This window comes from Armigeres subalbatus, chromosome 3 (genome assembly GCF_024139115.2).
Source record: "Armigeres subalbatus isolate Guangzhou_Male chromosome 3, GZ_Asu_2, whole genome shotgun sequence".
NCBI lineage: Eukaryota > Metazoa > Arthropoda > Insecta > Diptera > Culicidae > Armigeres > Armigeres subalbatus.
Window position 1 is genome coordinate 286,911,510 of NC_085141.1, and position 15,242 is coordinate 286,926,751.

The 15,242-nt window shown below is 41.3% G+C and overlaps 1 protein-coding gene across 1 annotated transcript in view; it reads left to right on the plus strand.

The window, feature by feature from the left end:
- The window catches only part of LOC134224714 (frizzled-2), a 122,177-nt gene that overhangs the window by 65,990 nt on the left and 40,945 nt on the right, over positions 1-15,242 (plus strand). The gene's annotated exons all lie outside the window — the stretch shown is intronic.

The following is a 15,242-nucleotide window of genomic DNA, read 5'->3' on the forward strand; positions in this document are numbered from 1 at the left end:
AGTTATGCCATTTGACCGGAAATGCTGTTTGGCAGAAAGAAGCATTGGACCGAACGGTCATATGGCCTAAGACGCCGCTTGGCCAAACAGGTTGTTGACGCCGAAATGGTGTGGTCGTACTCATGGCCGTAGGGATAGTAATCACGGAATATCACTGCAGCTTCGTAATCACTTTTCATAAAACCGTAAACCTTACAGAATGGCCGTCAACTAACTAAGTTGTGTTGCTGCTACTGCAACCAAGACTGTAGCTTGCGAGGAAAGGTTGGTGGCAAGCGGTACACAATGCCGAATATATTGTCTCTGCTGATGATCGACCACATGTACGCATCTATCTAACCAATGTGCCTCATCTATAAAAGATTGGTGTGAAAAATTCTCAAAACTATTGTTTCGTGGTCGGTGATATGAATTCGATGCCATATGCCTTGAGGTAGTAGGGAGAGAATACACATCGCACTATGGACTATGACGAGATTCCAGTGTGACCAAAACTAGTTCACGTTTGGCGTGAACACAGGTCATATTTTCAAGGAGTAAGTTTTGGACTTCCCCGGAGAACTCTTTGAAATTTTCTCCAAAAATTATTCAGAATATCTTTGAAAGAACCCACGAGTTTTTTGTTTTGTTTTTGGTTGTTTTGGGTTTTCCAAATGATCTCATGTGGCACACCAGTCTATAAGAATTTTCCACGGCAATTCTTTCTGGCTCAAAGTACGACAACAAAAAGCAATAAATAAAATTACGCTGTTGTTGGATGAATTCCATGAACCGGCCATTTTTACGTTTGTTTTGCATCATCCGAAGTTCCTCCAGTGGCTACGCAGGTCTACGAGTTCCGACAATTATTTATTGCTCTGAGGACGACAACAAAAATTTTTGAGAAAACCGGGGGAAGGGTCGTTTGGCCGAAAACCATTTGACCGAATACAACTAGGCTGAAACCCATCTGGCCGAAAGTCATTTGGGGGACCGAAAGGGTCATTTGGCCGAAAGGGTCATTTGACAGAAAAGGTCATTTGGCAGAAACAGTTATTTTTCCGAATAGGACATTTGGCCGAATAGGACATCTGACATTAGAAAAGTGAGAAATAGGGTGTGAAAAATGAGACGTCTCACTTCTCACTGTGAAAAGTTAGTATTGCGTAGTGAGACGTCTCACTACTCACTTCTCATTTTGCAAAGTGAGGAGTGAGAAGTGAGGTGTCTTCATTCTCACTTCTCATTTCTCACTTTTCACTGTAAAAAGTGAGATGCGCGAAGAGAGTAGAGAGACGTCTCACTACCCACTACGCACTACTCACCTACTATACTTCCCACTATGAAGAGTGAGAATTGAGATGTCTCACTTCTCACTCCTCATTCCTCACTTCTCGTTGTAAAAAGCGAGTAGTGAGAATTCAGAAGTGAGACGTATCCTTATCCACTTTTCACAGTGAGAAGTAAGAAATGAGAAGCGCGAAGTAAGTAGTTCTCATTTCTCACTGCTCACTGTAAAGTGAGTAGTGAGATTTGAGAAGTAATACGTCTCCCTACTCACTTTTTACAGTGAGAAGTAAGAAATGAGGAGAGGGAAATGAGACGTCTCACTACTCACTTCTCATTTCACACTGCTCACTGTAAAAAGTGAGTAGTGGAAATTGAGAAGTGAGTCGTCTCCCTACTCACTTTTTACCGTGAGAAGTAAGAAATGAAGAGTGAGTAGTGAGACGTCGCTCTTCTCACTCCTCATTTCTCACTCTTCAAATGATCTATTCTGCCAAATGTCGTATCCGGTCAAATGTCCTATTTGACAAAACTGTCCTATTCGGCCAAATATCCTGTTCGGCCAAATGTCCTATTCGGCCAAATGTCATATTCGGCCAAATGTCATATTCGGCCAAATGTCCTGTTCGGCCAAATGTCCTATCCCGTCAAATGTCCTATTGGGTCAAATGTACTTTTCGGCCAAATATCCTATTCGGCCAAATGTCCTATTCGGCCAAATGTCCTTTTCGGCCGTATGACCCTTTCTGTCAAATGACTTTCGGCATAATGGTCTGTTTGGCCAAATGGTATATTCGGCCAAACAACGTTGGGCCTAGTGGCCTTCGGCCGAATGGTATTCGGCCAAACGGCCCTTCTCCCAATATTCGACAAAACGACATTTTCGGCCGCATGACTAGTTCAGCCCTTAGTACCACACGACCATTCCGGCCTAACGACCATTTTGGTCATACGGTATTTTCGGCAAAAGGACCGAATGGCTTTTAGGCCAAATTCCCTGTTCGGCTTAACAAAATCTTGGAATCGTTTTCGGCCTAACGTTTGATTCGGCAAAATGACTCTTGGCCCAACGTGTTCTTTGGTCCAGTGGAATTCGGCGAAAAGTCTTTCGGCCGAATGACTTTCGCCAAACGACCCTTCCCTGTACAAAAAAAGGTCAAAAGCTCAGTAACCGCAACTGATCAGTACCACAAATAAAAAGATTAGGAAAGGAAGGGAGGAGCTATGAAAATTATTTTGATCGTAGAGTACACTCCTTCACAGGTGTAAATTTTAATGAACCTCGTTTTGAGTCAGCTAACATACCTTGAAAATAAGTTTAAGTGGTGCATTTCGTACCTCAACACCACTCCACTCCGCCACTTCTACCGTTTCATCTCCCGACATATCAACAATCAGCAAGTAGGGAGGTATTGCAAAGTGCACCTCAACGCCCTCCGATGTCTCCCCCGGTGCCGCGAGACCCAAATCGCATACGCCCAAATAATCCATCGAGGTGTTGAAAGACAAAAGGATCGCAGTATTGAAAGTCTCTTTTGCACTACTGCTGCGACGACATTGTCGGCTCGGCGGCAGTCGCTTTTTAATCTTCGCACACTGCCTCTGTCCTTTTATATTCGAATTGTTGTGATTTTTTTTCGCAACGCCTTTTACCATACCAAAGGGTAGGATGATGGCCCTGCGTTGAGGTAGGTGGTAGAGGCTGTGGCTTATGATTATCGTACGAAGATTTCACATATACGGACGGGATGCAGTTCAGCCCGTCACGATTGCAGGATAGGGATTGAGGGAGCCTCGGTGGAAAAGTATTGAGACTGGCTGCACACACTCGCCCCGTATCGTTGGTCTTGCGTTGTGTGCAAACGAGTTAACGAGGTCATGCAATTGATTACGCTACCGAGGCTGCGGGTTGCCTTGCGGGTCGTGTGGGATGAGCAGCACCAATTGTGTTTGTGTGCCACCGAACAATCGCCGGGAATCATCATCGTTTTCATGAAAGGAACAGTCCGCAGCGAGAATCTGTTCGAATCTGAATGGTGTTTTCAGATATAAAATGGGAAAGGAAGAAGGCCATAGATTTTGTTCTCCTACGAATTATGCTCCTTTGTCGGCATCCGTGCTGCTGCGGTAACAAAGGGATCAGAGGACGAAGAAAATCGCCGTAATACAACCATCGGCAGGAGCACCGTTCACGCGATGCGAGGATAAACTGTGCCGCAGTTTGTGTAGGTGAAAGAGCAGAAGGATTTCTTTTGTTAGGATAACGTGAACCTTTGACGCTACCGAGCTTTTACTTTTGGTCTGTTTGAGGCTGGAGTTGCAAAAGTAGTCATTTTTCCGTTAGCAAGTTAACCGTTCTGGAAGAAAATTTATGATATTCAATCAAAAAACCCGTTGCCAAAATCCTACGCAGTAGCGTGAGTATCCGGCAAGCACAACCCAGCAGACAACCATTGCGAACGCCTCCGGACTTCGGTTCGGATGAAGCTACAAGAGAAATGAGAGCAAACAACCTCTTTATTTGAACAAATATAGTCCCAAGCAGACGAGGCGTAGTGTTCAGGCCTCCTCTGCAGAAGGTAATTTATTCTAACATGCTTCATTTGTGTCCTCATTTATTACATCTGCCCAAGCAGACTCCACTGCCGTCTGCCGCACAATGCTCCGTCTCGATGTAACTCATCGAGGCGAAGACGCTTCTCACGAGGTTGCCAAACAAGGCACACAGCATACGAGTTCCAAGAAGCCCCCCTCACCCTCACCACAACCGGAATGGACATTACCATCCCAATCGGTAGTGGTCGTCGGTAGCCACCTCGTCTCGCAATCGCAATCACCCGAAACCAGTGTAAGTAAATAAGCAAATAAATAAATTTTAATTATTTATGACAACTCAAACAAAAACACTCGCTCTCACACACGCAGCATATCGTTCGGTGTGGTGTCGAACTCTCCGCTTGGCCACTTCTCGACCACCACCGGCGATGTCCAGGTCCAACCGGACTGTTGTTTGCACTCCACAGGAACTGCACAGTGATTCAGTGTCCGAAAATTTAAAGTCATATTTCGACTCTCCAACTACCCGAAGTTAAAGTCAGAGCCAGCGCTTGTAAACCGCTTCGTTCCATTTCCCGCGCTATCCGCGCCACCACCACCGCACGCACGCGAACGGGAAATCTTCCATCCCGATCTTGTTTATTTTGCATTTTTAATGTTCCCCGAGCGAGCGAGCGCGCGTGAACGAACGAGCGACGGCGATGGAATTCCGCTGCGCGCTGGTCTCTGTGGCGCGGTGACGGCGGCGATGGTCGATGCACTTGTAAAAAGCTATCACTACCCCAATAAGAAAGGGAACGATACGACGCGACGGTTGGACCCGGAGCAGTCGAGCTTCGAGCTTGCAACGATACGTCAAGCAGAGAGGTTGGCGAACCTGTGGATATGGAGCTGGTCCATGGGGACTGACAGCTCCCCGGTTCTTAAAATATTTATGACCGACCATCAGCGATGTCGAGGCAGCAAATGCCATGCCAAGAGTCAAAGAGTGTGTGGAATTGTATTATTTTATTGGCGATATCAATTTCATAAATTTGGGATCTGGTGACTCAAGAACGTGTGATTTTTTGGTGGAGTTGAGAACGTTGCGTTGGCAGTTTGTTTTTGTTGGAGGATTGCAGTTAATAATGTCAAATTAAGCGACAAGAGTGCAGTAATGGATCATTGCAGAATGCAGGCGACTTGTGTGGAAGAAAAACGTGAAATCAGATGTGCAATATTGATTGCACTCGACACGTCACAAATATTCTAAATCAAATTCAAATAACGATATAAAGAAATTACTCACAGAAATAGAAACTCTAATCAACATAAACGTTATTAAAATAACATTCTTGTATGGCACCCTTTGTTCAAAGGCCAGGTTTGTTACTTTGTAGTGTTTTTATTTAAAGTAATTCCCTTCAGATAACCAATCAGTTTCAGTAAACAATGAACACGATTGAGTTCTTCTCTTTTTACTTGGGATTACATTAAAAAAATAGCTCTTAATGCTAGCAGTTTTTAAATATTAATGCATTGATGACGTGAAAATTCCTTTTGAGATAAACTTTGTAAATCTGACAGGATTCAGGATTACACTTCAAGAAAGTTTTTTTCTTCCAAATTTTTTGAGTAGTCACCCTGAAAAACTTAGTCGTAGAATCGACTACCACGTTTCGAATATATGCTGTGAGGTTGTGAAACCGGAAGTCATTTGGGAAGAAGAATCCAGAAAGACCAGACTCCAAGTGCAGTCGAAATTTGCACTTTCCTTACAAAGTGTGAAAGCTAAAACCACAATGCACAGGATGCTGCCAGCTTTGAACATAAAACGCACGTTTCGCAAACAAAAAGCATTTCTCAAATGTCCTGACTTTGGGAGGGCAAAGGGAACACGGCAAGTTGAGCCATCACCTTGTTAATGCCCAGTGCAGTGCGGGGCACTGCAGCAGTGCTTACGGTCATTTGCATCCAGTATATGTATAACCTCCACTGCACGGCGAGTAAGCAAGGTGGACGTATTTCGATTTTTTTTTGCGATTCTTCGCTAAACAGAGCTAGAAGCGAAGAACAACGCCGGCAACGATCCAGCAGCATACAGAAACTGAGATGAGATTAAATAGTGAAATGGGATTTTTGTTACGGTTCAGGTAGGGTAGTTGGTATTTTTTAAATTACTGTCATTTAGATGATGTCACTAAAAACTGTCTAAAAATTGGTAACACTAAAGGTGTTTCCTTATATGTTTAAACATTTTATAAATAAAATATTTACCAACAGTTCCTAACATGCATTCCGCAACGTCCTTCAAACATGGTGGAGCAAACGCAAAAAATACGCCCTCGTTGTGTTTCAAAACGGCCGGCGCCGGAAATCGGACTCTTGACGGAAATCCTTCCTTAACCTTACTGTGTTTCTGCTGTTTGTTCTTTCATACCGATTTCGCTAGGTTATCCACTTTAGGAACAACGGGTCACCAGAACCGCCGCATAAGACTCACCTGCCGTACGTTTGGATTTGTGTTCGAGGCATTTAGGGTGAAACAGTTTTTCGACGTAGTTTTTCCCAAAGAGTCACTCGGAGTTCGGAGCTGACAAAATCAGACAATCGGTTCCACCCTAACGAGGCAGTCCTCTAAGCGCAAGAGAAGCCGGTGTCTGCTGGCGGAATGAGATCAAGTGGTTTATTTCGAATGCACTTTGGGGTTTTGCGCTCTATCGCTCGCTTGTGCCAAGAGTTTATAGTGCTCTGCGCTGCTGTGTCGTTGTCAAACCCGGGGAAACATCGGTGGTATTATAGTTCTTTTTTTTCCATTTCTTACCCTCGCGCCACTAGATTATGGCGGTTATATCGCGCGAAATGAGGAAAAATATCAAATTTCAAAGCAAAGCGAGATGCGGAGTGAGAGACAGAAATAGAGGGACGATGGCGGCAAAAAAAAGTGTTAAGGAAATTAGAGAAGAACATGGATAAACAGACGAGTGGCTGGCTGTTGCTTCGCCGTAACTAACAGGCAGGCGATAGCTTGTTAGACCCGTGATCCGTTTTTGGGATCCGCGAGTGGAAGTAATCGGGTAGCCAGCCGTTTCAGTTCCAACTGCTGATGACTGTTTCGGTTCTCAAGGGGATGATCGTTTGTTTATTTTCGTATGAGACAGTTTTACGAGATGTCGTTGTAGGGCGAAACGGTATTTGCATTTGGATTATGCAAATAAAGACTGAGAAAGAGAACACTGTTTACTGTTCCATACAGCTGTTCTGGAAAATGGATATTATGTGCGTTTTGGAACAAATTGAACATATATTACACAGTTAACAAATGGTCGGGGTTCTGCTCAATCGCACCAAGCGCTAATTGAAAATATTTCAAGTTTTATCAAGTTTTCGTAACGAACTTCCATCTAACCCCAAATGGTATGGTTTGCTACTCAAACGAGTAATTTAAATAGATAAATCTATATACATAAAAATGAATGTCTGTCTGTCTGAACCTTATAGACTCCGAAACTACTGAACCGATCGGCGTGAAAATTTGAATGTAGAGGTTTTTGGGGTCGGGGAAGGTTCTTAAGATGGTTCGAGACCCCTCCCTCCTTTGGAAAGAGGAGCTCGCATACAAATGGAACAGAAACTTCTGCATAACTCGAGAACTAGGCGGAGAATAAATGAATTTTATTCGAAACAAAGTTCGTCGGGTCTGCTAGTAATGAATAAATTTTCGCGTTACGATTACGAACGGAGTGTCACAGGTCAGTCGAGAAGGTGTTTAATTCGGTTTCGCAAAACCTGATAAAAATAGCGACTGTGCAGAAAGAAATTTCAGCTGGCGAACTAGTTTATAAGTCACATATTATAAAAATTTATTTAAAAAATGCTTTTTTATACAATGTAAGAAGTTCTTTTCTTGTTTAGACAGATACAACAACAATTCGATAACTGGACTGCTTTTAAACTGGCATTAAGTCAATGTGGGGAAGCCCCATTCAGTCCAATAAAAGATCAGTTACCCTACCCGTCACAAAACGAAAACAATTTGACTACGAGGGTTTTTAGAATATATTCTTCATCAGTCAGTTGCGCAGCTTCATACCACTACCATGCAGTGGGGATTCTATGCCAGAATTTCTACGAAATACATCCTGGAATATATTTCAAATGGAATTTGATGAAACAGAAAAATGACTGTAGGAATTACCTCCATTGGGTCAGTTCTAACGGACATATCTTCAGCCCTGACTTTTGTTCCTAATGAAGGCTTTGGAGGACCTTCAGAAACAATTGAATTGGGTGTGAACTAATGTCAGTAAACAAAACTATTGTTGTGATTTCCATAAGCATTCCGAATAGATCACTGTCGTTGCTTAAATGAATTGATAATCAAAAAATCTTATAAAGTTTCTGTATGCGTCTGGCTCGTCTAAGCCATGTGTAATTAAAATTTCGAAATAAGGGACCGTCACGAAATGTTGTAAGATTTTAAACCTTTGTGTTCGATGGATAAGATTTACTATCCCCCAATTTTCCAGTTTTATTGAGCAACTTTTCATTACTCTGGCGTTGATTTTGATTCTAACGTTAGTTTTAATGCTATTGGAGTTTCAAAATTGTGTGGCAGTGAAATAGCACTTGCCGTATACTATATAAAGGAATAATTAATGGCTTTGAAACCATCGAAGTAGGCCTGATACCAATAATCGAATAAACAACAATCGAAGCAGTCGTTGCATGTGGATGTCAGTCACATGTGCTGCACCATTCAAGGTAAAAGGTTTTCTTGGAGACTCCCGCTTGAATATTAACGGATCAAACTCCACAAAAATGCGCATTTTATACAAGGGAAGATTAATTTGAGATGAATTTTCTTCAAACTGCAATACATAATCGCATGGCGACGACACAAAGTTGCCGTCGAGAGGAGAATCACAAGCGCGTGTCGGACGGAGATGCATGGTGATTATAGAACAGTTAAAGACGTCAATATCGGTCCGGCGTCAGGCGTCGGCAGGTAGTAGCTGCAGAAAATCGGTTTGGCTGCCGTCGGCGAAACCGAAAAGTGAAGTTGTCTTGGAAGATTCAGACTTTGGTTTTGTTGCGATTAGTGATTGAAAAGGCGCATTATTGAAAACAAATGGCTGACGTTGGTGTTAGTAGCAACAAAATAAAGTTTTCTCGCATGATACTAAAAGTCTCATTACACCAAAATATTTTATGTAGTTTACGTCAGTTTTAGTGTATTGTATGAAATAATTCTGATTGTTTTGTGACTTTATTATTGTGAGTTTTGGCTTGCGCAACCAGTACCTCATCCGTTTGGAAGGCCGGATGGCTAGAGAGGCTCCGGCAAAAATGAAGGGGGACAAATTTGGCACACTCTAGGCCCACCCTCTTCGAATACAATATATTTATCATATTAACTAATTAGCTTAAATAATGGACACTAAGGAAATCAGTTTTTAAAATGTTGTGGAAATAATAAAATGCTAGAAGACACAGACGGTACTACATGGAGCGATGACACAAACTGGTGGGGAAATAATTTTGCCAGGGAAAAGAAAAATCTAATTTTCAAAAAACTGCACTCAAAAAACAAATCATACAATCATTGTATAACATCTTGGCATGTACAATTCGGTAATGTTGAAGTACAAAATACTGTATTAAAATAAAACAAAACTGTAAGATTTTATATATTATATTATTATATTATCATGATAGGGTTTTGCCGACAGCTTGATTTTGTCGCTCCACTAAACCGTTCGATTGCGGGCTTAGTGGGATGGATTTTCCATTACCTCTTTGTCTTCCCAGAAGTTGCAGAAGGTTGAGCTTTGAAATGGGGGGCCATTATCGCTCTGCATGATAAGCGGAAGGCCCCACTATTTGAATATTTCCTGCAATGCTCTATCTGTTGCTGTGGCGTTCGTACTATGCATCTCTACCACAAATAAAATTCTTGAATACGTGTCAACAAGCATAAGAAATTCACCGGATTCGAAACCCATTTTTCCAGTAAATCTATCTGAATGATATCCCAGGGTCCTTCCGGAAGATCCAGTGATGCTAGCGGAATATGCGGGTTTTTCCTCGCTAGTAGTACCCATTTTTCACACTCGTTCAGAAATTTTTCCATTTCTGTACTCATCTTAGGCCACCAAAAGAGATTGCGCTTGATTCGGTTCATGGCCACCTGTCCAATGTGACCACTGTGCGCTGATTTCATTGCTCTCGCCCTCGGCTTTTTTGGTAGGATAATTCTGTCTCGATGCTATGGATATTTTTCTTATGAGCTTCAAAGCTACATAGTTCTTCTGGCCAGATATTTTGCTTCAAGGCAAATCTTAGTTTCTCCAATTCTTCATCCTTTTCGGATTTAAATTCGATTCCGTGAAACGTGATATCCAAGCAAAGCCTATGGTGGTTGGCATCGCCTTCATCAAAATGCTCTGATATTTGAGATTCGCGGACCAATCGTGATAACGCAACGGCTACGTTATCTTCCCCTTCGACTATCTTAATTGGGAAGTCATAAGGTTGAAGTCTCAACGCATAACCTTCTGCCCTTGAAAATGCTCTCTTTCCAATGCGGCGATTTGAATGGAAAATAAACTCGTTTGCCGCAGCATATGTTCGCACAACAAAGGGGCTGCTTGCGTAATTCTTCTGATAAATGCTAGGTCTGATTCACCAGACTGTTGTGTCACCAAGACAAGTTTTCTGCGTTGCAGTATTATATCCGACGTTGACGCAGAGAACGATTTAAGGCAGTGCATGGCGTTTAAAAGAGGCTGAATTTCCTCACATTTGGGGCTGCACTTGAAGATTCTGTTGCACGGAAAACTTCAAGGAGCTTTTGTCCTGGCTTGACTTTAAACACCACGAATCAGTAACACCAGCCAATGCTAAAGAGTTAACTAACAAATCTTGCCATGTGTCAAAATCAAGATCGGAAATGTCTTCTCCTTCAGAACTTGGCTTGCATTCTGGCACATTAATCGATGATTTTTTTTTCTTTATTAAAGTGACAATGTAACAATAAGTTCATCACTAATTAATCGATGATGAACTGAACTGAGTCATTCCGACAGCCGGCTCATTTCGATGGTTCTTAGTACTGGGTGGCCCCAAATTGTTCTCAAACTCAACGCTGTTTACCTCCTCGCATTCGCTTCTTGTCGATAAACTAAATTGCAATGAGCGGGTGGTCTCATGGGCCTATTTCCAGTTCTTGCTTGAAAAGAACATTGCTGGAGTTTGCTGCCGACAGATCTCTCATAGCCATATCCAGCTTAGAAATCTTTCTTTTTCTGTAAATTTAGTGTTAGTTTATAGGATAACTATTCCGTTTTCCATCTCGCTGAACATAAAGAAACAAAGAAACACAGCACCAATCTCTTCGCTTCTTTTTGTTAACATGCTCACAGCTGAAAAAAATCACAAAAATAAGAAACAAACCAAATTACTTTTCTTTGCTTTATTTTTTATGGGATGAATATAGGAGCTATGGGATGAAGTGTCGAACCGTTCCCCTATAAGTTCGTGCTTCTAATTTTAGTTGGTTTGGCTTCACGTGCTTGTAAAACTGGTTGAAAACCAGCCACTGCCAATAATTCATTGCAATCATTAACGTCTGATGATGATTCACCACAACACTGATTAGGTAGACTACCCGACACTGTTAAATTACTAGATGTGACTCCTAGGCCAACCCTTGTCTCGACACTGAACTGTCGGTGTAGCGATGTTCGCAATTCTTATACTTCGTACTCAAAAATTTTGCCACCGACCTTCGAAGGGCCTCCGTGTTGTAACCTTTATTTAAATGTCTCGCGATACAGGAATTTATGTTGCCTATCGAGGAAGGCCAGCTCCTCGCACCACGCCAATGGACACGACCCTACACAAACTACTGCTAGGGTATGTAGCCTAAAGTTATTTGGCCATGAATTTCATTTGGTCGAGCAGTTCCGTTGGCTGAAAAAATCGGCTGGCCAAATAGCTCAATAGCCGAATATGCCCTTTGGCCGAAATAATCGTTTGGTCGAAAGGACATTCTTAATCAAACCATTTTCGACATGATAACAGTTTCGTTCAGTTCGGCTTAATGGGATTTGGTTAGATGACTTTTGGCTTAAAAGCCAGAATTGACTCAAAAAGTAGAGAGGTTACGAAATTTCGTTCAACGGTCGTTTGACAAAAAGGCTGTTTTGCCGTAAATGTCATTAGGCAAAACGGATGGATATTTTTGACTAAATCACCCATTCAATTATTGACATTTGGCCGTATGACCTATTGGCCCAAACGATATTTTCGGTCAAATGGCCCGTTCTGTCAAACGGCATTTTCGGGCTGATGTCCTATTCGGCCAAACGTTAGGGGAATCGACTTTTTCGGCCAAATTACCAGTTCAGCCGTATCGACATACGGCTTTCGGCCAATGGAATTTCCCAAGAATTTTTTGTGGACAATACACTAGTCGTTCGATAACTGCATCATGTTTTCGTTTCACTTAGTGAATGCCATTCGATAACTGCGAGACATTCTAGACGTCAATCAATTGTCAGACGACGTCAAATGAAATACACCGGATTGTGCAGCGCAATGCAGCTATCATCGACTTTTAAATCGTTTTGAAGTTCAGCTGTCCGAAAACTGCAAAACTGATGTAACAATCGAATTGCAAATTGAATTGCAATCTCCATTTTAAACAATCTTTCGCTCAAAATTCTAAAGAAATTTCCGTTCAAATTCCGTAAATGTTTCAGAGAATTTTGTGAATTTTGAAGTGAATTTTAAAAAGAATTTTGAGTAAATTTCGAATTTCCGTGAATTTCCGAAAATTTACCTGTAGAAGTTAAGAGCAATTTCTCGTGGAAACTCTCGTTTCTCATGTAAATTGCTACGAATTTGATGCTAAAATTTCAAACAATTTTATTTGTTATTTCTAAAGAGCTTCTCTAGGTAATTCCGAAGATTTCTCGGAACTTCAAAGTAGCTCCCGCGAAAAATCTGAAAATAATTTCAAATTTTAGGCAAAACTTATAGAATTTTAAGAAGAAGATCATTAGATTTTTCCTCATCTCCTGCAATGATGGGACATCGCAGTTGACGCGGGTAATACGTCGCACCTTTGGTGGATCATGCCGAGATGTTGATGGTTGGTCGAGCGTCGAAAATTCAAGAAGTTGCCCGAGTTCCAGGTTCTTCAACGAACGATCTCTTCACAGCTGGATCTGCTAGTCGGCGTGTGTCGAGGTGGGTTGGCCACACATTACGAAGGAGCGGAGACGAAATCTGCAAGCAGGCGCTGGACTGGACTTCAGCATCGCCGCAGAGGCAGACCCAGGAATATGACCTGGGACCAGGCCAAAGCTAAAGCGACCAGCCAGCCAGGATGGAGATCTTTAACGTTGGCGCTATGTACCCATAGTGGTGCTCAGGTTACATGAGTGAGAATAAGAAACTATATTTTAAGATGCTCTTGGATTGGGTTGGGTTACTAAAATTTGAAATTAAAATAGACCTTGTGCTTGAGAAAATATTGGAGCCTCAGGGTGTTCTTGTGGAGACTTGAGACTCTTGAGGGAACTAACATATCGGATGGAACAGTAAAGCTCATAACGTTTAGTTTCTAATTACTAATGATTTCGCTTAACTAATGTTTTTGCTACTAAGCAGTGCGCACTTATAAAACAGAGAAAACTTCTTAAAATGCTGATACTTGACTTAATATAACTGACACTTTTTCTTCTTCCTTTTCATTATTCCACAAGATGTTCCAAGAGGGCTTTTTGAATGATTTTTAGGAAATTTTAACCTTAAAGTAATTTATCCTTATAAAATTATTACCCATGGAGACTTTTCTCTTTCATAATGCAACAAACAGTTGAAAAAGGGATATTTCTCCCATATCGAAGTAACTGTCAGGAGAGTGACCAAGGAAAATATGCTTCAATTACTGAAGTAAATTAGAAAGCTGCTCAAGTAAGGCAAAAATGTCACTTTTCCTTGCGGAATAATGGGCAGGAATATTTTTCCACAAGGGAAAGTGACAGCTCCATTTTCTTTACATAGCAACTGCTTGCCTTATGAAACTGGCTCTAGGCAGAGTCTATTATATAGAGTTGCGCAAAGAGTGAAGCCAAATCTACCTATTGAACTGTCAAACCGTCTACCTATCGAGCAAAGTAAACAAATGCTTGTTGGTGAGGCGGAAGTATTGTTATCGCCTAATGATTATAATGGCGAATTAAAACGCATGAATTGAAATGTATTAGATTTGATCTTGAAACAGCTTCAAAAAACATCAATACATTCCCCAATAAAGTAGCATCAAGAAACTCACGTGTTTGCACTCTGTGGGTGACTAGGTTATCGAATTAAAAAGCTTTAGAAGTGAACGCTCCCGTGAAGTCACTTGAAGGGTTGAGCAAAAGTGAAAGTTGGCAACAGAATAACAAGAGCATCATTCAGAATAAGTGTAAGAAGATCCTCTTTGCGTAACTCTATATAATAGACTCTGGCTCTAGGTACTTGCCAGCTCTGTACTGCTAATGGAATCATAAGTATTAGAACGCTAGAAGCGCTGTTATCCCATACAACATTCGTGACCAACATGATTCAACCAACGGATTTTGCATAAATTGTCTAGTCGATACCTTGAATGTCAAATGGATTGTTTTGGTTTTCTTGTTCTCAAGTAGGGTAAATCACTACTTGGGCCTATGGACCCGATTCCCGGCTCACTGCACAGAAAACTAAGGATTTATACTTTTTGGAAGCCGTAGGTTTATGGTTGATAATTTTAAAAAAGTCTCCCATTTATTTCGCACAATACTCAATATTTTTCAACCATTTATTTCACTCCTAGTTGGTCTAATTATAGAAAATAAAAATGTAGATTCCGTACATTCGCTCTCCGTTGCTACACCACTGAGCCGGAGTGAATCTTTCCACTTTTACAAAACGGTATTTTCATATAAACACCTACCTGAAAATCGTCACAGTTCTCGATACAATCATTGCTTGAAGCTGTTAATCACCACACAATAATTCTAAACTCACGCACTTTAATCTTTTCTATTTGTTCGTTTCACTAGAACTAGTATAAACATATTAAAATACATTTAAAAATCTATCCTCAAACCGAACAAAAATTCACCTCGGCATAAGAACTTCTAGCCGCACCGTGCTGCCAAAAGGCCAGGAGTATTTTTTAGTATGAAAAAAATCCTTCAACGTTCATAAGAAAACTATCTAATACGTTGACGCCATCATGTTATTTATAATTCTCTCGATTTCAAAAAGTGAAAAAAATATAGTTTTTAAGCGTTTGGAAGTAATTTGGATGAGTGAATATATCTTTTCAACCAAATAAAAATTATTATAAATAATACCATCTGGCATCATGTCGGCGTTGAACGTGCATATTTTTGTTTACG